Here is a 20,701-nt window from a genome sequence, read left to right as displayed (position 1 = left end):
CCCTCAGGCTCCACTCAAACACATCAAGTATTCAGTCCTCAGCTAGGGAGCTGGGAAACACCAGGAGAGCCTGGAAGACAAGCAGTTGTGTTATCAGGCATTCATCATCAGGAATGAGAGCACACAACTCAACACGAGTGTCCTCCACTGGCTTCAAGGGCACACAGGCATTGAAATTCCCAGCAGATTCAGGGATCTTGTTTGCACTTCCATCACAGCCACGGCCAGAAGCTCTGAAGGCTTTCCAGGCAAACCCAGGAGTTCCACCAGCACTGGCAGCCTTGGTTTGCACCTGTGCAGGGCTTTGTGGAAGCTCCTGGGAGAGTGATGGAGGTGGTTTTGCTATTTATTAATTAGAAGAGTGGTTTACGTATTTTAAATGGAAAGGTAGAGGAGATTTTGCTTTTATTTTTTTTCCTTCATTTATTTCTAAATTGTTCTAATCATCAGAACTTCTTGCCACAATGAACAACCAGACAGTTGTCACGTTACCTCAGATGTATCATGGCAAGCAGCTAATCCTGTTGGTCATAAATCATGTCCCTTTCAATCTCCATTATATAGCCAGAGCAAATTTGTTATGATGCATGTGTCATTACACACCAATGCCTTTCCATTATCATATAACTGGATACCCCCAAGGTTTGTAATTTGCAGTATAATGGTAATTTTTAAAGAACCATTGGTAATCAATAGCTCTCAGCATCACTGTCAGGATCATTTGCAAAACAAATAATAACACTGATCTCAACCAACTTTACAGGAGGGATATTTAATCCCCATGAACTGCATTATATGATGGATAAGTGAGGAATCCTAGACTATGTATCATGTATTTTCCTTGGATTAAATATCACTTCAATCAATGTTGCTCCCAGCTGTACAATGCTGTCTGTGTTTTCACTGGGTAATGCTGAAGTATTGTTTTACACATTGACATCAGCTACGTGCTGGGCAACAGAACCCCACGGTGGGTGTGAGGAGGGGGCACGGGCAGGGGCAAGGCTGATGTGATGCTCAGGGCAGCAGCCAGCAGCAACAGGGCTGGGGGCACAGGGGGCTGCAGGGACCCCCAAACAGGGCACTGCTGCACCTTGACCACGACCCTGCTGTGCTGGGGTGAGCACAGATGGTTCTGAGCCCTGAGACACTGAGCAGGGCAGAGGTGATGCTCCCTCCCAGCGTGGGTTTGCTCTGCACAGACCTGCCCTGGACACCAGAATGCCCAGCACAGCCTCTGTGCCAAAATGGAATGAGCAGCAGGAGGAGCTGCAGCTCGCAGCCCCGCGTCCATACAGAGCTGGGGTTTAACCAAGGCACCCTGTAACTCCACAAAAGTGCTGAGCAGTGTCTGCTAAGAGGTTCAGCCACTGCCTCACCATCCAACAGGGCAGCAAACAGATCGTACTCACTGCTTTTCCTTTTCCTTCAGCACACACAGGCAGAGGCTGGAATTTGGAAGGCAACTGCATCCCCTGCCCTGCTGTGGTCAGTCTGTCCATCTGCATCCCAGGTCCTGACAACCTTCAATGCAGCTTTTTTCATTTAAAAACGGGGGCACAAGCAGCTGATACAGCCAGACCCTGTGCAAGCAGTGCATGGAGAGCACTCACAGGCACATCACCGGCCTTGGGCTGTGCCACAGCCCAGGGCTCCCTAATGAACATCTCCCAAGTCAGATTAAACACCACGCCTGTTCTTCAGCAGCCTCACCACCAGCCAGCCCCAGTGACCTGTTGCATGGCCAAGAGCCAGCCAGCACCTGCACCTCCCTTACAGATGGCTTTCTGAGGCATTAAATCCACATTTAAATTTTCCACTCAGTTCTGCCTCTCCGCAGCTCTCCAGTGGAGCCATATCTCGCTCCCTGCAGCTGGAGACACCTTTAGCAAAATCTCCAGCTCCTACTGATGTGGAAAAATTCATGCATTTCTCTCCTGGTGTAAGCATGGGTCTGGCATTCACGGCACTTCCCAGAGATAAGCCCCAAATCGCTCATCGCTCGAAACCCCGCACTTGGGTGAGGGAGGACAGAGTTGGGATGAAAAAAACACACCCTTGGACCCTAACTAAACACTTCAGCTGCTGCAGATTACAGAATCCTATTTAGTTATACCAGAGAGCGTTTTTCACAGAGGAAACATCATCAATCTGGCTCTAGGAAGCCAGTCAAATAAAAAAAATTTGGAAGGAAGAAGAAATCCAGCTTGGTTTGGTTCATTTTTAGGGACAAATGTGGTTTAGAAATGGGATTAACTGGGGTGTCTTCCCACTCAGCAGCACCTCAACTGGGCTGTGCACTCCTGCAAGCTCCTGGCTGCCCCAAGGAAAATGCCATTAAAGAAAACACAGCTATTTTTAAAGCTAGAAGGACAAATTCTCCTCCCAGTTACACCAGTGATCTCGTGACTCTCCACAAGGTTGGGCAGGCAGAGCTCTGATTTGGGGCTATTTTGAGCGTCCTCCAGAGTCACCAGGCACCCAGCAGGCAGAAAGCACCGAGGAGCAGGATGAGGCCCTTGTCTTCAGATAGTCAGACCCAACCTGTTAAGACAGCGATAACTTTCACCAACAAAAGAATAAAATATGAATTCCCTTTCTAAGTGAAAAACTCTAACCAGCACCACCACTTCCCCCACATGCACATGGGCCTGAGCAGGCTGGTGCTCACTGCTGCTCCTGCTGCCATCCCCACTCATTCATCACACATGCACATGTAGTACAAACTCATTCAGGGCTCTTCTGCAGATGAAATATTTAAATGGTTTATACTTTGCTATCCTTTTTAAATAAGATGGAATCGCCATAAACAGACTTGGGCTGACTTGCTCTCTCCACCACTGTTTTTTCCTTTAATATTCTCCCTGCAGGTTCATCAGGCTGCATCCAGATTGATTCAGGAGCTTCCTGGGCACAATCCATGCTGGTAAATGGATGGAGCCCCCTTGGATGTTGCAGATATTGCAGTGGGATGAGGCAGCAGCTTGTGCTCTCTGGAGCAAGCACATGGGCCATGGCGTGACTGAGGGATGTCACACATGAGGAGATGCAGAGCCTGGGCTTTCCAGTCTGTGTTTGACCAGCTGGGATGAACACAACCTGCCTTGCCATCTGACCCAGCCTGTTTGTGCTACCCTTTCCAGGAGCTGCTGCTCCCACCCCAAGGCACCAGCCACATTTTGGCTGCTGGTGACACCAGCAGGAGCAAAACCCTGGGCAAGCTGGCACACAAGACATGGCCAACGTGCAATGTTGCTGCTGATGTGCTGACATACCACCCGAAACCTTCAAGAGCATCAGGCTTGAAGGAATTTCCCAGCTTTTGTGGTCCAAGGAAGATGCAACCACAACACAGAGTCTTTCTCCCTGCTGCCATGCCCAGCTCCCAAGTGTCCCAGGAGGCTGCACACACACACGCAGGCTTCACCAGGAGCCCTGATGGACAATGACTTAGCCAAGCAACCAGCCATTCTACCCAAATTCACCCCCATGTTCTCACATGGAGGATTCAGTGAATTCAGTTCTCACATGGATTCACGCCCATGTTCTCACACTGGAGGCTAGGGCATCCAGAGCTGCTGCCCCTGCTGCAGGGGGAGAGGGGACACGCCCATGGGCACGGAGGGAAGATCTCTCCCTTCCCTGCAGAAGCCTGGAGATGGAGAAGGCTTACAGCTGTGTCCACATCCATATGCATTAGAGAACAGGCCCTGATCCAGCACACGCTTACGTCAATCTGCCGTCACCAAGATTTAGGAGAACATTTAAAATTAAACAAAAATTTCCTTGCACTGCAGAACTAAGGACAAAGAAAGCAAGGAAGTCTTGTGGGTAGTGCAGAAGCAGGTGTTGAAGGACCTGGTCCCAGCAAGGCTCTGGTACTGACACCCCAGATAACCCTGGGCCTGTCCCTTCACTTCCAGTTTACCCACTGAGTGCAGCTGCCAGCCCTCTGGATATCATTCTGATGACAGGTAAGGGGCTCTCAGATGGTCACAGACAACCTAACCAGCTCGGGAGGTCATTTCCCATCTGGTTCCCATGCCTGGCTCTCATCAAGCTGCGTGCAGGACAGGTTACCTGTAACTCAGCACCTCCAAGGACCCTACAAGCCCTGGCTCTGAGGAGCTGCTTGCCATCTAAACCACAGAAGTAAGTCAGCATTTGCAGCAACACTTCAAATTTCACCTGCTGAAAATAAAGACAACAGCTTTTCAAAATAAATAGGGAGAAAAAGCAAGATCAATAAGTGACACACACTTAATTCCCAAGCCAGCCTCATTAAAACAAAGTGTGTTATTCTGTTTACCCCCACAAATAAGAGTTCCAGTGCAAAAGAGAGTGTGCTGTCCTAAGGGCTATGCAAGCTGATGCTGTTTTATGGCTATTTTGTTAAGACTGGGACTAGAATGGACTAAAAAAATCATAACATGAATCATCCATTCTTTATTGACAGAGAGGGGGAAAAGCCATGCAGAAAGTTTGGGGCTTTTTCTTAAAGCCAATGTGGTATTAGAGAACCTACAAGCCAGCTCACAACTGGAAAGGATTTTAATGTAGAAGAGGACTTTTCTGCAGAACTGTTGGAGAATCATAGAATCATTTACATTGGAAAATATCTCCAAGATCATCAAGTCCACCAGTGAATCTCAAGATTAACAAACTGACCCACACAGTAAACAATGAGAGAAGCTTCTCTGAATTTGGATGGGGCCGTGATGTTCACATTGCTTGTAAGCATTATGGCTGGACTTTGTCTTTTAGGCTATTTTCCAACCTAAATGAATATATGGTTTCTCATGAAGCTTTTAGAATCTCATCCAACAGGCTTATTTTTCCTTTTTTTCTTTATACATGAAGCAGTTACACAAACTCCACAGCCCAATTTCTGCTCCTTTGTGAACTGGGACAGAGGTTGAAACGTGTTGATTTATTGAAGCTTTCCCCTTGCTCCTCAGTGGTGTTCAGATGTTCTCCAGAAGCAGTTGCATTTTCCTGAGCCCAGGCTTCAGCATTTCCATGGACAATGTAAAAAAGGAGCCAGGACAGGTGAGCAGCACCAGAGGGGCTGTGTGAATCCCCATCCACCTTATGTGCAGCCCTCATTTCCAGGCCCACCTGCCTGCTGAGCAGAGCTGGGCAGAGGCAGAGCTGCACTCCATTCCCCCTCAGTGTCCTGCTCTGTGCACAGCTGGCAAAGCACAGCCTGTTCCTAGCACGGGCCAGGTCCCTGCAGCCCCTGCGGACAGAGGCTGAAACCCAGGCAGCAGAGAAGTTAAGTGGTGCCAGAAAACACAAAAGACTGGCTTGCACACCCAGATTTTAAACACAAAGAGATTTCCAGCAGCTCTCCATCCCCCTTGGGCTGCACATCAGACCTTGCAATTCATTGTTCAGCACCACCTTCCCCAGGAGACGGCGGCTGGAAGTGACACTACTGCAGTGCCTCCCTCACCCCAGCAGTCAATCCACCAGCAGCCCATCCCTCATCCCACTGCTCCTGATTGAAGCCGTGTCTGTCACACTCCTGATATGTGCCCACATCAGCCTTTGTACCTGCTTCACCCTGAGCAGGTGAGACCACCACGAGGGTTACAGGGTTTGCTTTCCAGCCCCGTCCTTTGGCAGGAGTAAAGCAGAAACAGGTGTTTTTACACTGCAAATCAGATGTTTAATAACTTTTTTTAATCATTGCCTTTTTTGCATTGCTTTAACAAATCTACCCTTCTTTTGGTAGGCAGTGAGAGCTCAGAAGGGTGAGTGGGAAGTGCCCCTACAGTGCTGCTCCACACAACCCTGCTTTTACTCCAGGCCAGGCACACATTTCTAAGCACAATGATGAAAAGAAACTCCTTCAACTTCTCAAGTGTCCCAGGCCTTTTTCTGGTAACCAGACTGTCCAACTGTTTACCCTGGAGAGGGAAGGGTTAATTAATAATGCCACAAGATGAGCCCCTGGGCCACACAACTACCACCTCCTGCTTGGTGAACCAGCAGCATTAAAGGAACCAGCAGTGAGCCCAAGGTAAGACATTTATCCTTCGACAATTCTCCATTGCAACAACTTTATTTTGATGATACGGGATGATTAATGCTTACAGCCACTGTCATTTCCTTTGATAGATTTTTGGGGCTGTGGAGTGACATTTGCTCAATGCTCCATTCCTGAAAAGCTGCACTCGTCGTAGTGTGGAGGAGAGGGATGCTCCATGCATCAGCCATCAGTAACCTGCCTCTGCCAGCTGCAGGTGGCCAGGAGAGATACTGTGAGGAACTGAGGGGTGCTTATGGAAAGCTTTGACTGGTAAAGGCTGTGGAGCAAGAGGAGAGTGTGTTAAACAGCCAGCATTGTAAGCAATGGCGAGAGTTTATCTTTCTCAGCAGAAAGAAAGGACACTATTGGTTGCAAACACCACAGCCAAGAGCTGCAGCAGACTTTGCTGTTTTGCCGCAAACACGCTGGAAGATCAGATCCTGAGAGAGACTGTCCGGGGCTGAGTCGCAGCCACAGCAAGCTCTTACAACTGCTCTTGAAGGCAAAACACATCCAAAAACTCAGACTGATCAAACAGTAAAACAAGACAGACAAATGTCTCGACCATAGCCTTCACTAATGGCAAAAAAAAAAACCCAACCCAGCTTGGAAACCTTAATCTTAACCTGTGCACCCCTGAGCTCCCCCCACCTGTAACATGAGGACAAGAATCATTTCCCTCACCCGGCTCCTGCAAGGTTCTCCTAATCAATCAGCTCATTAATTCATGCAAAGCATGAGACAGGCAGCAGATGGATGGCTTTACACAATAGTGTTTTCTACAGTGAAATATTTCTACTTAATTCTCCACCAGCAGCTGCCTGCCCACTCTCATCACACCAGCACGGCGTGGTCCAGGCTCACACAGGGACACCCGTGAGGTCCAGAGCAGCAGAGTCTCCTCTGGATCCAAACAGCACCCAGTGCCACATGGAATTCCCTGGCTGGAGACACCCTTTCACAAGGCTTCTTAACAGGCTTGATGTTGCTCATATTTAAAAGCTGTCTCAGGAGCGTAATGATTTTAAATTCACTCCGCGCCGCAGTCAATCAATGGAGCGGCGGCTGCCGGTGCCTGGCGAGCAGGCGGTGATGAATGGGGCTTTGGAGGCTGCTCCGCTCGCCTCCGAGCGAGAGCAGAGCGTGGGCAGAGGGTGGGGAAGAGAAGCAAAGCCAGGAACAAAAATTAAAAGGAAGAAATGGGGCGGGGGGTAGAAAAGCCCAAAGTGCTCGCTGCGAAGTTGGGACAAGCGTTGGTCTGGAAGGCGTCGCGTGGAGGGAGCAGTCTTGGCTGGCGCCGGTCTCCCTGATCAATTACCATCCTACAACTTGAAAAAAACAGGTAATACATTTGTTTCAAGCAAGTGCTAACCCCAAGCCTGGCTTGTGGCGAGGACCAGAGCCCTGGCACCAGCACCCACCTGCACGTGTGCCACTGACCCAGCTCTGCTTTCCAGGAGCTGCCGAAAAACAAATGCCCGAGAGCAGCTCTCGGGAGCACATCCTCCCTGCAGACAGAGCAGTGAAGGGCACAGCAGGAAAAGTGTTGTCCCTCAACCTTTCCCATGTAGAAGCAGGCAGACAAGCCCCATGGGGTGACAGAAAAGCCTCACGGGGTGGCACACAGCTCCCTGTGCCCCCATCCCTGCGCAGCACCAGGCGCCGGGAGGAGCAGCCCTGTGTGTCACACTCACCCCAGAGGGACAGGGAGCACCCATCCCTGCAAGTACCATGAGTTTCCAGAGAGGAAAAAAATCAAATAATCCCATTTGGGGTATCCCAAAGGGCCTAATCCTGCCCCAGCATGCTGTATATCGCCCTGCTCTATGGAGAACAGATGCTGCTCAGCATTCAAAAGGAGCTGCTTCAGATCTGGGCTCTTTTTCTCCCTCTTTCTCCTATTACGGGGTCAGGTCAGTGCTGCGCAGCCTGTCAGCATAAAAAAATATTTTAAAAAATCATAATACAGAAAACTGGTATTCCCAAAGAAGCTGCAGCTTGTGCCATGAGCATCTCAGCTGAGTGTTATGAGTCTCACAAACCAGAGAGGGGAAAGAGTCGAAAATGAAACTTACCACACCAGCAAAATAAAAATATGACGCAGTAAATTAATGATGTTGCTCCAATTTGAGAAAACACTAATTAAGAATGTGTAATTGAATTAATGCATTATTTAGAAACCCCAGCAAATCCTGAGTGGGAATATAAATACATTATAGGGTTCCTTTGACATTAAGTCTCTCTCATACCTCACTACCCACAATTTATTTTAATGTCACCAGAATCTCCAGATTTATTTATGTCCTTGCCATTGACCACTGCTTTACATTTATCCCACATATCAATATCCTCTCTCCTCAATTCCACACACTCAAGTGCTCCATATGGGGTGGTGATCACCATTTGATAAGTCATAAGTAAGTGCAATTAATTAGCTCAGCTCATCAGCCACTTCCCCTCCCAATGCCCTGCAGCCACAGATCTGGGTCTAATTTGTTTAGAGTCTGGAAAAACATCAAATACCTCATTAGAAAATAAATCCATCTCCTAGAAATACATTTTTTCTACAGCTTCAAGTGTCAGTTTGCTCCACATTACACTGGGAAAGACCCTGCACATGCAGGATCTAAACCCAGCCCAGAATAGGTGAAGAAACCAATACCATCACATCGTGAAAATAGAAGAAAACAGTATCTCAGGGAAAAGCGACGGGGGGGAAAGTCAGCCCCTCAAATGTATCACAGCTCCTGTGAAACATCCTGAGATCATGCATTTGCAGCTGGGATCGTTTAGGAGTGCTTTGGGTATTTAGCAAGAGGCTTTACAAACATTATTATTCCCTCATTTTGAGCCCTTCAGAGCAAGGGTTAGAGTTCTTATTACCATTTCTAGGAAGAGATACAAATACACCCAAAAGAAAGAAAGAAATCCAGTTAAATTGTTTAAAACTGCTAAAGACTCTTCTAAGGAAAGGAGCAAGAGAAAAGAATGCAGGTAAATCCAAGCTCACATGCATAGATATAGCTCTGGGAAAGGGAAAAAAGAAGCAGCACTAAAGTGCCTTGTGTTAGGTATGAGCATACACTGTGGCAAAATATGTATGCTGTTTATAAAACATATTGGAAGACTTTTCCCTAAAAGATGCCATAGAGAGTATAAAATTTTATGATCTCTGCCTGTCCATTTTGCAAAGATATACACAAACAAGTAGCCAAATCTGCCTGCAGTTTAACTCCATTAAATCCAATGAATGAGTTTGGCCCACGAAAACTCTGCACTTACTGTAATAAAGTTAAAAGCTGATAGCAGCTGATACAGTAAAACACATATATTTCCATACACTTATTCCTGCAGATTTAAAAATACGAATGAGTTCAGAGATTGCCCTTGTCCAGCTCATAAAGAAATGCTGGAATAGGAAAAAAAAAAAAAGATCTTGGAGATTTGCCCACTGACTCCCTCTAAGCACAAAGGAGAGAGGGGTAGGGGGAGCCAGCAGAGTTGTGGTTGTTTGGCTTTTGTGAGAGCCCTGAACACATATGATGTGTGTGTTAGAACAATCCCCTGATGGTTTGGACCCCAAGAGGGGCAGGACCCCACCCAGGAGGAGCAGAGGTCACAGCCCTGGGACCCCATTTCTCCCTCATCAGTCCCTAGAGAGGACAAGGAGCTCTCAGGACACAGATGTGGGATGCTCTGCTCCCTGAGGGAGCTGTCCACACTCCCATCAGCAGAGGGCTTTCCTCATGAGCCCTGGTTCCACAGCCACTGGGCCATCTTTAACTGTGCCTTTAACCTCACATTGCACAGGGGACCAGACCAGGCAGTGCAGAGACCAAGCCCAAATGACAGATTTAAGCCTGCCCTGATTGATAGGCATTTTGGGTTTGTTTATTGAGGTGGTTTTTTAAACACTCGTCTTTCTCACGGGCTACTGCCATTGCCACACCAATTCCCATCTCCACCTCTCCAGCTTCCTACCCAGGCTCATGAACCCCCTGCACCCTCAGTGCCACCTCCCCCAGACCCTCCTGCCCCAGCTCCTCATGGTGCATGGAGGCACCAGGTCCCCCTCACCTGGAGCTAGCTCTCCCAACTCCTTTCTTTGATATTTATTATTATTTGCTCCTATTACAGAGATGCCTCAGGGACTGAGAAAACCCTCGTGCTGGGTACATTCACTCCCCACTCCGGCAGCCAAATAACACCACACAAATCATTTCATGCTTTGTCCTCTTTTTCCCCATCAAGCCCCTGGCACTGGTCTGCACCCTGGACCAAGGCTCAGGGTCTCCAGTCCCTTCACCCCAAGGTCCTCACAGACCTACAGCTTTCACAGCTCTGCCTCCCTCCTCACCCACAGCTTGGGCAGTGTATGACTCCACAGCCATCCCATCCAGCTCCACACAGCTCCTCTCCTCCTCATCAGCCTCCTCTGGGCCCAGTTTACTGCTGGCCATCAGATTTCCATCTCCCCACACCAAATACTTCACCCCAACACTGTCCTGACATCGGGCTCACTCCAACCCTCCCCAAGCCCTGGGTTTGCAACACCAAGAAAATTCAGCAGCTGCACGAAATCATGCCAAACACCACTCAAGGCTGCGCTCCTTGCTCATACCCCCCTTTACAGCCTCCACAGCAGCTTCCCATCTCCTCAGCCCTGCACCTCACAGCCTTGTTGGTGACTCCACAGCCACCTCCCCACTGCCCAGAACAGCACAGCTTCCCTGCAGCAAGCCCCCAGCCCCACATCCTCTCCTCCTCAGGCTCCTCACCGCCCTGCAACAGCTCCTTCACAAGTCCCTCTGCTCCGCCAGACTTCCCAGCGCCCTTTGCTGACAAACCATGCGATCCCAGGCTTTTGCTTTACCTGGAGCTAACACCAATTCACAACAAGGGCTGGCAGCTGGGATGCTGCAGGTGATGCTGTGCTGCTGGGACTTCTCTCAGCATGAAATCCTGGTCCTGGAGCAGCCAGCAGGGAAGAGCACCCTAACCAGCACGGCTGGGATGCTCCTGGCCGCTGCTTTCTGTGTCCCTCTGGAATGCAGGGCTTCACTGACACAACCCACTCACTTATCCCCAGCACATACAAAAAAGTATTGGAAAAAACTGCCCAAGGATGGGGCTGAGACTTGACAAACAGATGGGACAGCCCTGGGCTCTGCAGGGCATGGTCCTCGTGCCCTGTCCCCATCACAGTTTCTCCAACCTCAGTGTTACACCCAGAGCTCAACTCCTAAACCTCAGAATCACTGACCACGTCCTTCTGTTTGCATGCATCGTGCTCTCCTGTGTTTAGCATAGACAGGAGAACTGGAATGCATAATCCACAGCTGACAGGAACAAACCTTGCACCTAGAACAAGCCAAAAGCCTGACCTTTCACAGTTAAGCATCCTGGTGAGAGGTTAGATCTTGTGTTTTCTGATCATCAAACAGGGAAGCATTAGCCAGACAGGGAGAACAAGCTCTTATCTAGACCTGATTTCTCTCCCCTCCAGGGGATCCTGTAGGATATTTCAGTTCTCTCTCGCTCGCTGTATGATTCTTCCCTCCCCCAGTAGCTTGAAATCAGCCAAATTCACAATCTCATCTGGCCAGGAGTCAAAGGGGAGAAAAATCAAGTCCTAATGCAGTGACTTTGAATGGGGAACTGAAGCCAATCAGAAAGGCATTATTGATCCCTGCTCGGAGCACCTCGGTCAGGGAGGGGGAAGCTGCGGGCAGCCGCAGAGCTGCCCACCGCAGCCAGCCAGGGCTGCCCTGCCAGGCCTGCAGCGTTCCCGGCACAGTTCCCAGCGCCTGCCCGGGCTGGGAGCCGGCCCCGTCCGGCACCACGAGAGCACCCAGCACCCCCGAGCCGCCAGCGGCGAGCACCAGCCCCTGGCGAGCACCAGCCCCTGGCGAGCACCAGCCCCGGGCGAGCACCATCCCACGTGTGAGCGGGAGCGTGACCCGTGTGCTGCCCGCAGCGCTGTGTTTGTGTGCAAACACTTCCAGTGTTCATCGCCTCGGCGTGGGCCCGTCTGCGGGAGCCAGGCTGCTCCACGGGACGGGCTGAGCGCTGCCAGGGCTGCGCGCGTTCCAGCGGCGTTAGTGCGGGGCAGCTCTGCGGGGGAGCCAAGGGCAGGGCAGGGCAGGGCACGGTGTCTGTGTGTGTGTAGGGCTACCTGTGCCGCACAGTCCCCGCAGCAAGCAGGGACAGGCAGCGGGTGGCTCAGCGCGGGCAGCGGGGCAGAAGCGACCGAGGATGGCGAGCAGCCGGACAAGGCTGAGCTCAGCTCTGGGCATCCCTGGGTGCGATCCCGATGATCCGGCCCGCGTCAGCGCTGGCTACGGGCTCCTCTGCCTTATGTAACCACGGCAGGGACGGAGCGCCGAAGGGGGATGGAGACCGGGGGGGAGAGGAGCTCCCCACTGAGCCCCGAAAGCAATGGGGCCGCGGGAGAAGCTGGATATCCCCGGCAACGTAACTCTAGACGCCCGGCCGAGTGGCGTTGCCAGCGGGCAGGCTGGCCCGGCTCGGGGCTGCCCCGGTGCGGAGCAGGGGCCGGTCCCCGCCGGTCCCCTGCCCGGAGCCCTACAAAGCCGGCGAGCTCGGGGCGGCAGTACCGGGGGAGGAAAGGAGTCCTAGGAAGTTTAGGGACTCCACATTTTGCAAGGAGTCAGGAGGAAAACATGCTTCCTAAAAAAAAAAAAAAAAATACCCAAACCCATGCAGGGTCCCGGCAGCTCCTGTCCCCCTTTGGCTGTGCCCCCCAGCCTGCCATCCCGAGCACCGCGGGGCCGTGCTGCACCGGCACCCCCTTACCTGCCGGCGTCACGTCTGCTGCTGCCTGCCCTGCTCCGGCTCTTCCTCCTCCTCTCCTTCCTCCTCCTCTCTCCCTCTCCCTGCTGCTTGGGGCTCTTTATGGAGATTCATTCATTCATGCCTTCCCATCGGTCCCTCAGCCTTTCCCTGCCTCCCGGAGGCAGACCGTGTGACGCCTCGCCCCTTTCCAGCCACTTTCTGTTGTCACAGAGCGGCGCTGCCCCAGCCCGGAGCGGCGGCCAGGCTGGGACACGCGTGGGCAGCACCGGGCCGGGGGAGCGTCCCCCAGCGCGGGGTGAGGGGCGTGGGCGGGCGTGGGCACGGCACCGACCCGCCCCGGTGGGTACAGACCGTCTCTGGCACCCGTAGCAGTGGTGTCGGGTCTGCCCCAGGGCTTTCCGCTCTGCCCTCCGCTTTCCCCATCCCCACGGCCGTCGCCGCTGGCTCCCACCGAGCAGCGGCTCTGCGGAGAGGGCCCGCACTCCCGGCCGCTCCCCGGGCAACCCTCGCCCTTTCTTTCCCTCTCTGCTCGCCCCTCCATCCTATTCCAGCTCGTCTTTCCTCCCCCTCTCCCGGTGCCTCCGCAGCCGCGCCAGGACCGCATCCCGCCCCGCCGAGCGCTGCCCATCCCCGCCGCTGACACAAGCGCTGCCTCCAGCTCGGAGCGCGGCGCCGGGGCCGGCGTGCGGGGCCAGGGCTCCCCGGCCACCCGGTCAGCCCCGTGTCCTTCCCACCCCACCCTGCGGAGGCCGCCCCCACCCCGGGGGCCGCTCGCTCCTCCAGGTCATGGGGCAAACTTCATCCCTGCTCCAGCCTGGTCCCCCCACTGCCCAGCGCTGCACTTCGGGGAGCTGGGGACACGCTCCAAGTCCCTGCCTACAGCACCCGCTGCCCACTGCCCCCGCTGCCATGGCAAACCCGGGGGGTCTGGAGGAGTGGGAGCCCTGCATGGTGTCAGGCAGCACGGCGGGAGGTGCTGACGGGGGGTTTTAGGTGCTAAATTCGAGCGGATTGCCTCGTCTCTGCGAAAGCAGGGGGTTATTCTTTCCAGGCAGGCAGGGCGGAAAAAACACGCCTTTAAATGACATCGTCGGAAACGTGAAGAGCAGCTCCCGGGTTTTGGCGCTGCCACAGCATTCGGACCGATAAACCCTTAACTTGGGGTGAAACCCCTTAAAAACCCTCCCAGGAGCGCCCCGCCCGCTCCCGTTGAGCCGCGCCGCTCCTGCCGCCGGTGCCACCCCCTTTGCATCGGTGCCATCAATTTCTATTAACCATCGCTTTATTCACCGCTGCAAACTTCTAAATATTTAATCCAGCGCGAACCGGCGGCGGAACGCGCGAAGCTGACGGGAGGAGGCGAGTCCCCGGCCGGGGAGGCGGGAGCGGCGGCTCTGCCCCGAGGGAGCCTGGTGATGCCAGTCCCCCCCGTCCCCTCCCTCCGCGGGGCTTTCCCGGGGCTGCAAATCACAGCCTGGACGTGGGCAGCACCGCAGGTCCCCCGGGCTGCCCGAGCCGGAGAGGCAGGGATGAGCGGAGGTGCGGAGGGTTCTGTCCAGGGAGAGCTGGAGGAGGAAAGGGCTGCGGGGGGGACACCCCGGCATCCCCCCAGCAGCGGGCTGCCAGGCGGCTCCCGCCGCGCACGGGACGAGTAGCCACGCTCCACATTGAGAGGGATGAGAACTGGGGACCGCCGGGGGTTTGGGCCGCTTGGAGGGATCCTGCCCAGGGAGCGGAGGCTGCCCGCATCTCCCGGGCATCCCCGGGTTCCACGCACCGCCCCGCCGCCGCCCCGAGGACCCCCAGAGCCGGCCGAGCCTCGTTTAAAACGCAACCAAAAAAATTCTTTAGCAACTCCGCTGCGCCGAAGGGCGAGTGCCCGGTCCGACGGGCGAGTTTGCCGGTGCTTCGTGATCTGCTTGTATTCAGGAACCGAGACGGAACTTTACGGCAACATCTGTCATTATAATTAAAACTGCAACACACCCTCCGGGAAGGAACGCGTTCCCGCGTCGTCCGTACCACCCCCCCGCACACACACACCTCCACCGCCGCCCTTTTCTAAAAAAAAACCCAAACCAACAACCAACCAAGCGAAAGCGGCTCAAACTCTCAGGCGGGCACCTACCCCCCGCCTCCCCCGAGCCATCAGCGACGGCAGTCGCACCCGGCGAGGTCCCGGGGACCGTCCCCCTCTCCGGAGCACGGACACCCCCCCGCTCGCCCTCCTCCACTAATTTTCTTTAATTAAAGCTCTGTGTGCGGCGCGTTCGGCGAGGACAGAAATAGCCGCTGAAGGAGCGCGTGTGGGGGGAGGCAGGTCCCAACTGCCGGCGTGGGAATGCAGAAGGGATTGGGGGGGCGGGGGGAGCAGAGCCGGAGAGCGGCTCTGCCACAGCTCCCACCCCAAGGTTCGCAGCCTCCGGGGTTATTTGGGGTGAGGGCGACGGTCTCCCCTGTCCGAGCGCTCCGCGCGGCGCTGTGGTGACCCGGGCGGAAGACCCCTGCCCCCGAGGCCATGCTACTGCCCGCGGCACCGGCTCTTCCCCCGGAGCACCGGGGCTTCCCGCAGGCAACAGTGGCAGGGGCTGCCCCGGGGGATGCTCCGGCTCGGGCGCACCCCGCCGGGAGGGAGACCCCGAAGTGGGGATCCCCCACGGGCGGGGGAGGGAACGCGGGCCGAGCGGCCGGAGGGCTTCCCGGCTCCGTGGCCCCGGCCCGGCCGTGGGGAGCCGCTCCGCTCCCGACCTCCCGCTCGCCCCGGGGATAAGGACAGCGGCAGCAGCCCCGGCCGAGCCGGGGGACTCCCCGCCCGCGGAGGGGAGGGCGCCCCGCTCCCCCGACCGCCGGCCCCGCTCTCCCCTCCCGCCGGAGCCCCAGCCTGGGCTGCAGCCGCTAAAAGTTTGGCGACACGGAACGGCCACCGGGGGCTGCGCGGGGCTGGCGGGCAGCGCGGGGCGCCGCGGCGGGGCGACACCGGGCGCGGGGCCGGAGCGGAGCAGAGCGGGGGGCTCCGCTCGGGGTCGGGGGCGGCGGGGGGGGCCCGGGCGGGCTGCGGCGGGGGATGCGGGCGCGTTTACCTGCTCCGGAGGCGGCTCCCGGCGCTCGGCGGCGCGCCCAGCCCCGAAGCGCGGTGATGGGCGGCGGACGCACCCGCGGCTGCGGCTCCCCGCGCCCTTCCGAGCGGGCGGGCCGGGGGCAGGAGGCGGGCAGGGAAACGCAGCCGGAGCCGAGCAAATCCCAGCGCTGGAGCCCGGCCTCCGAGAAGAGAAGGGCTGCAGCTCCTCACTGCGTCAGGCGAAGAGCCCTGCCCGTGCAGGCGGCGCCGGGCAGCGCTGCCAGGCCCGGGGGGCTCCGCCGGCACCGCTCGGCACGGCTCGGCTCGACGCGGCTCGGCTGGCATGGGATGGGCACGGCGCGGTTCGGCTCGCCGCGGGCCGGGTGGAGGGGTGCGATGGGGCACGGCATGGTTCGGCTCGCTACGGCCTAGCACGGTCCGGTACGGCTCAGCACGGCCGCTTCGGCTCGGTTCCGGCTCGGCACGGCACGGATCGGTAGAGCTCTCCGGGGCTCGGTGACGGCCCGGAGCGATGAACGGCTTGGCCGGCAGAGTCGGGCTGGCACCGGGTGCTGGGGGCTGTGTGCGGGTGACACCGAGAGTGTGACACTGTGACACAGGCTGTGTGACACTGCGCGGTACCGTGTGTACACGGCACTGTATTTGTGTCACTCGCATGTGTGTGACACTGCCTGTGAGAGTGACGCCTTGTGAGAGCGGGGCTGTGAGTGTGCAGGGCTTGTGAAGGTGTGAGTGTCCGAGTCGGGGACATCTGCCTTTGTGTGTGTGTGTGGTGACACCCTGAGGGGGTGCAGGGATGATCGTGCTGGGGTGTGTGACCGTGTCTTGGGGTGTGTGACTGTGTCTTGGGGTGTGTGACTGTGTGTTGGGGTGTGTGACTGTGTGTTGGGGTGTGTTGGGGTGTGTGACTGTGTGTTGGGGTGTGTGACTGTGTGTTGGGGTGTCTTGGGGTGTGTGACTGTGTGTTGGGGTGTCTTGGGGTGTATCTGTGCAGTGGGAGGGTGGAGGGTCCGGGCTGTGTCTGTGTGTCCGTATTTACCCACACAGGGCTGTGTCTCTGTGAGCCTGTGTGAACATCTCTGTGTGTCCCCTATGTGTGCATGACAGCCACCCCACCCCTCACATCAAATCTGAACCTCCGTGGGCCAAACTGGTGCCAGCTGGGCAGCACCAGGTGATGCAGGGAGCTCGAGGATGGGGACTAGCTGTGACACTGATGGAGCTGGACCACGTCCCTGCCCACAGCTCCCAGGGGTCCCCAGCCCCTGTGCTCAGCCCTTCCCAGGCATCCTTCTGCCTCAGACCTCCCTTCCCCTGTCCCAGAGACTGCCATCCTGCCTCCCCATTTTGGGCAGGTTTTTTATGCTGTTTTAGCAACACAACACACCTTTAATCAGGATGATTGAAGTGTGGCTGGCACTGAGCTGGCCCTTGGAACAGAAGTGCTCTTCTCTCTCCCCAGGCACTGTCATTTGAGGTAAGGACTAGCCCGTGTATTTTTTCCTGATGGTTTGGGATGTCTCAAATAATTTCTGAAACCACCTCCTAGGCAGCGATTTCCTTTTGCAGCCCTGCAAGAAGGTGGCAGGGGAGAGAGAAAAGGATGGGTGCTGGAAAGAAATTTTACTCCTTTCAATTTAATAGCAACAACACCAACACCACCACAGCCAAAAAACCTGAAGCGTGGAGTAATAGAGCTGGGAGACAGCCTGGGAACAGGCAAGCAATGGCCCCTCTCCAAATGGCAGCTGGCAACCTGGCACAGCACTCAGCTGCATTAGACACACAGCCCAGAGAAGTGCCCATGGGAGTGCAGGAGATACCCTGCATGATGGAGAGGATGGGCATGGAGAATGGATCCAGCATCCTCTCTTCCACAGCTGTGACCCAGTCCCCAGGCTTGGTCTCTGGGTGAGTAGGTTGATCTGAGGTTTTTCCATTCCCCTTCACCATCACCAGCTGTGCTCATGTCCTCGAAGCATGGAAGACCCTTCCTCCCTGGAGCAGGGGTATCCCATTCTCCCACATCCCATGGGATGCCCTAAAGGCAAGGAATTCCCACTGAAATTCCTTTGGACTCATAAATACCCAGGCAATGACACGAAATAGCAGGGACCACCATGAGGGTGGCTCTGGGAACAAATGTCCTCCTGGGGAGATGACAGATAAGAGGTCCCATCCCTCCTCTGCCTTTGCTGGAGAAGGAACAAACTGGATTTCCTGGGCAGGGAACAGATTCTGCCAGGTGCCTCCTGGTGCCAGAGCAGGTTGTTCTGGGGTTCAGCCCCCACATTTGTGCCACACAAACCCTGGGCCAGCCACAAACACTGCGGGTTCATGCCAGCCCTGGAGCTGCAGGTGGCAGCTGGAAGAAGAACGGCCCAGAGGGGACATGGATGCCACTGGCACTCCATTAAAGATCCTCACCATGGAGATCAGCAGTGAGGGGAGGGAAGATTTGCCAAAGGCTCTTTGCAAATTTGCTGCCTTTGTCCCTGCTTCTTAGGGTTGCTTTGGGAGAGGCAGCCCCAAAAACCTCAAGCCTCACCCACGGATCAAGGACAGGATTTAAGCAGCATCATTTCTTCCAGCTGCCAGGTCAACGGGGGGTGGAAAGACTTGGTGCAATCAAACAACTTTGCAAACCAAGATAAATTAATAAAAGGAGTAAGTACTTCTGAGCAAGCTGTTCCAGTTCTGCTGGGAGGAAGTGACGCCAGTCCAGACTCTGGCCCCTATATTTAGTAAAAATCTAAACCAGACATTGATAATATTATTAAAGACAGGAAGGAGTAAAAGAAGACATAGCCATGCTGGGATGACTGATCTATTTATGAGAGATGGCGGGAGGAGGGCTGTGAGAAAGGTGTCTGGGGTCAGGAGAGCTCCTGTCAGCCCTTCCCCTCCACCAGCAGAAGATGTCTAACACAGCAGGCTCAGGCAGTCCTAACCCAGTTTAACAAGGAGAGAGAGGTGGTTAATGAAACACTGGCTGCTTCCCACGATGATGTGGAGGGGTTGTGGGAATGAGAGCTCTTCTGCTGCCTTTTTTGAGAATCACCTGGAAAGAAATGCTGGCCAAGGGACAGAGTGTTGGCTGGGCACTGCTCCATTTGCCCATGCAGAACAGGGAGGTGTTGAGTAAGATAAGGAAACAAAGTGTGACTTTGGGTAGGCGATGTCTCCTCTGTCCTTGCTCAGGGCAGGGACTGAGTTGTTCCCCTGCAGTGCCCACAGCAGCAGGGCTGGACTCTGGATTGTCCTTGTGTCACAGTGAGTGTGACAACCTGGTGTCCTTGTCGAGAGGGAAGGACTCACCAAAAGAGGGGAGTCTGGAGGGAAAGGTGGTGATGTGACAGACACGAGACTGCCTCTGCACAGAGCCTGGGGAGAGTCACAAGTCCCCACCACACCCCCATGGGACCCCATGTGGGCGAGGGACGGAGGTATGGTGCACTTTGCTGGGTTATACTGTTCATCTCCCCCCAAAAGCAGGGGCTTCGACTGTCTTAAAAATCCCAAGCACCTGAAGCCCCACAGTGAGACCAGCAATGACCCACCTTACACAGAGGGTGAAAATCCAACCAGCCCTGCTCCACCTGGGACCCCCACAAGGGCTCTGCCTCCAGCTCCCCTCTCTGCTGTGGGCATCTGAAATATGCACCACAATGGGGAGCTCTTACCAGAAAAAAGGGAGGATGATCCTCACAGGGAGGGTGTGATCTCCCCCTCTGCATCCCCACAAGACTGGCTGGTGTCCCCTGGCTTGGAGGGTGAGTAGATGTGCCCAACCATGAGTCACCATCCAGTAGGATGAGGGGATGCTGCTCTGCAGTGCCCAAGGATGCAACAGCTTGGCTGGGGGTTACTTGACATCCAAGGGATATTTTTTTTTCAGCCTGAAATGCTTTTTCACTGCTGTTGTCAAACCCTATCTAAAAATCATCTGATTAATTAGAAAACAAAAAATGACATTTTATGGGCTGTTGGTGCTGTAAGTGGACTAAGGCCTTATGGTATTTAGAGAATGTTTGGAAAACAACTGCAATATTTACATCTGGGAAAGTTACCAGGCCCAGGCAGAAGCTGCATTTCAAAACATTTTTGTTTAACATACTCAGCCTTGGTGATGACAAATATTACTGCACATCATTACTCCAATTTTTCAGGGCATTAATACCTCATCCATTGCAAATCACATCTGCTGTAGACTTGGCAGCTTGGATGTGTTTTTATAGGTCCCCATTTGTTCTGAGTTCCTCTTTCAGTTTTGACTTTGAAACTCTCAAGAAGTCAATGAAAGTCAGCAAGAGGTGACAGCAGTGGGAACAGGGGACTCCTGCCAGCCCAAAGCCCAGGTGCAGAGTGATTGTGCATCCTGAGTTGCTCTGCTCAGCACCTGGAGCTGGTGGGGACATCCAGGATTGGCTTGGTCTCTAGTCCTACCTTTACTTGCTGGGCCTGGCAGCTGAGGAGATGTCCATGAGGATGGTGCAGTTCCCATTCCTGCTCACCCATCTCCCAAAGCAGAGACACTTCCCTGTCCTGTGTGCTGCTTTTATTGACCACTAACTCTGAAAATGGGTTTCATTTGGTCCTCATTGATGCTGATCACTGCCTCCCTGCTGTGCTTGCATCCCCATGGAGCCCACATCTGCAGCTCTGGATTCAGTGCAGCACAGTTGGATGTCCTTCACCAAGGCCCCAGGGGACTCATCCCGCTGTTGATGGTTTTGTTTGGACCTTCTGGATACCTTGACATGCTATTGTAA

General features: G+C 54.6%; 1 protein-coding gene across 2 annotated transcripts in view; it reads right to left on the bottom strand.

Annotated features, from left to right (window-relative positions):
- ELFN1 (extracellular leucine rich repeat and fibronectin type III domain containing 1) overlaps positions 1-16,777 on the bottom strand; it is a 104,347-nt gene extending 87,570 nt beyond the window's left edge. Inside the window, exon 1 of one of the 2 annotated variants that reach the window (XM_038151355.1) lies at positions 15,931-16,777. The gene's annotated coding sequence lies outside the window, so the exon portion shown is untranslated. Of the gene's footprint in view, positions 1-12,850; positions 15,866-15,930 lie in introns of those variants that run through there. The other variant, XM_038151356.1, reaches the window with a different exon arrangement.
- Positions 16,778-20,701: the final 3,924 nt, after the last annotated feature.

Source organism: Motacilla alba, chromosome 14 (genome assembly GCF_015832195.1).
Source record: "Motacilla alba alba isolate MOTALB_02 chromosome 14, Motacilla_alba_V1.0_pri, whole genome shotgun sequence".
In the NCBI taxonomy this organism is placed as follows: Eukaryota; Metazoa; Chordata; class Aves; order Passeriformes; family Motacillidae; genus Motacilla; species Motacilla alba.
The sequence above is the reverse complement of the archived record's forward strand: the minus strand, read 5'-3'. Positions and strand labels throughout refer to the sequence as shown.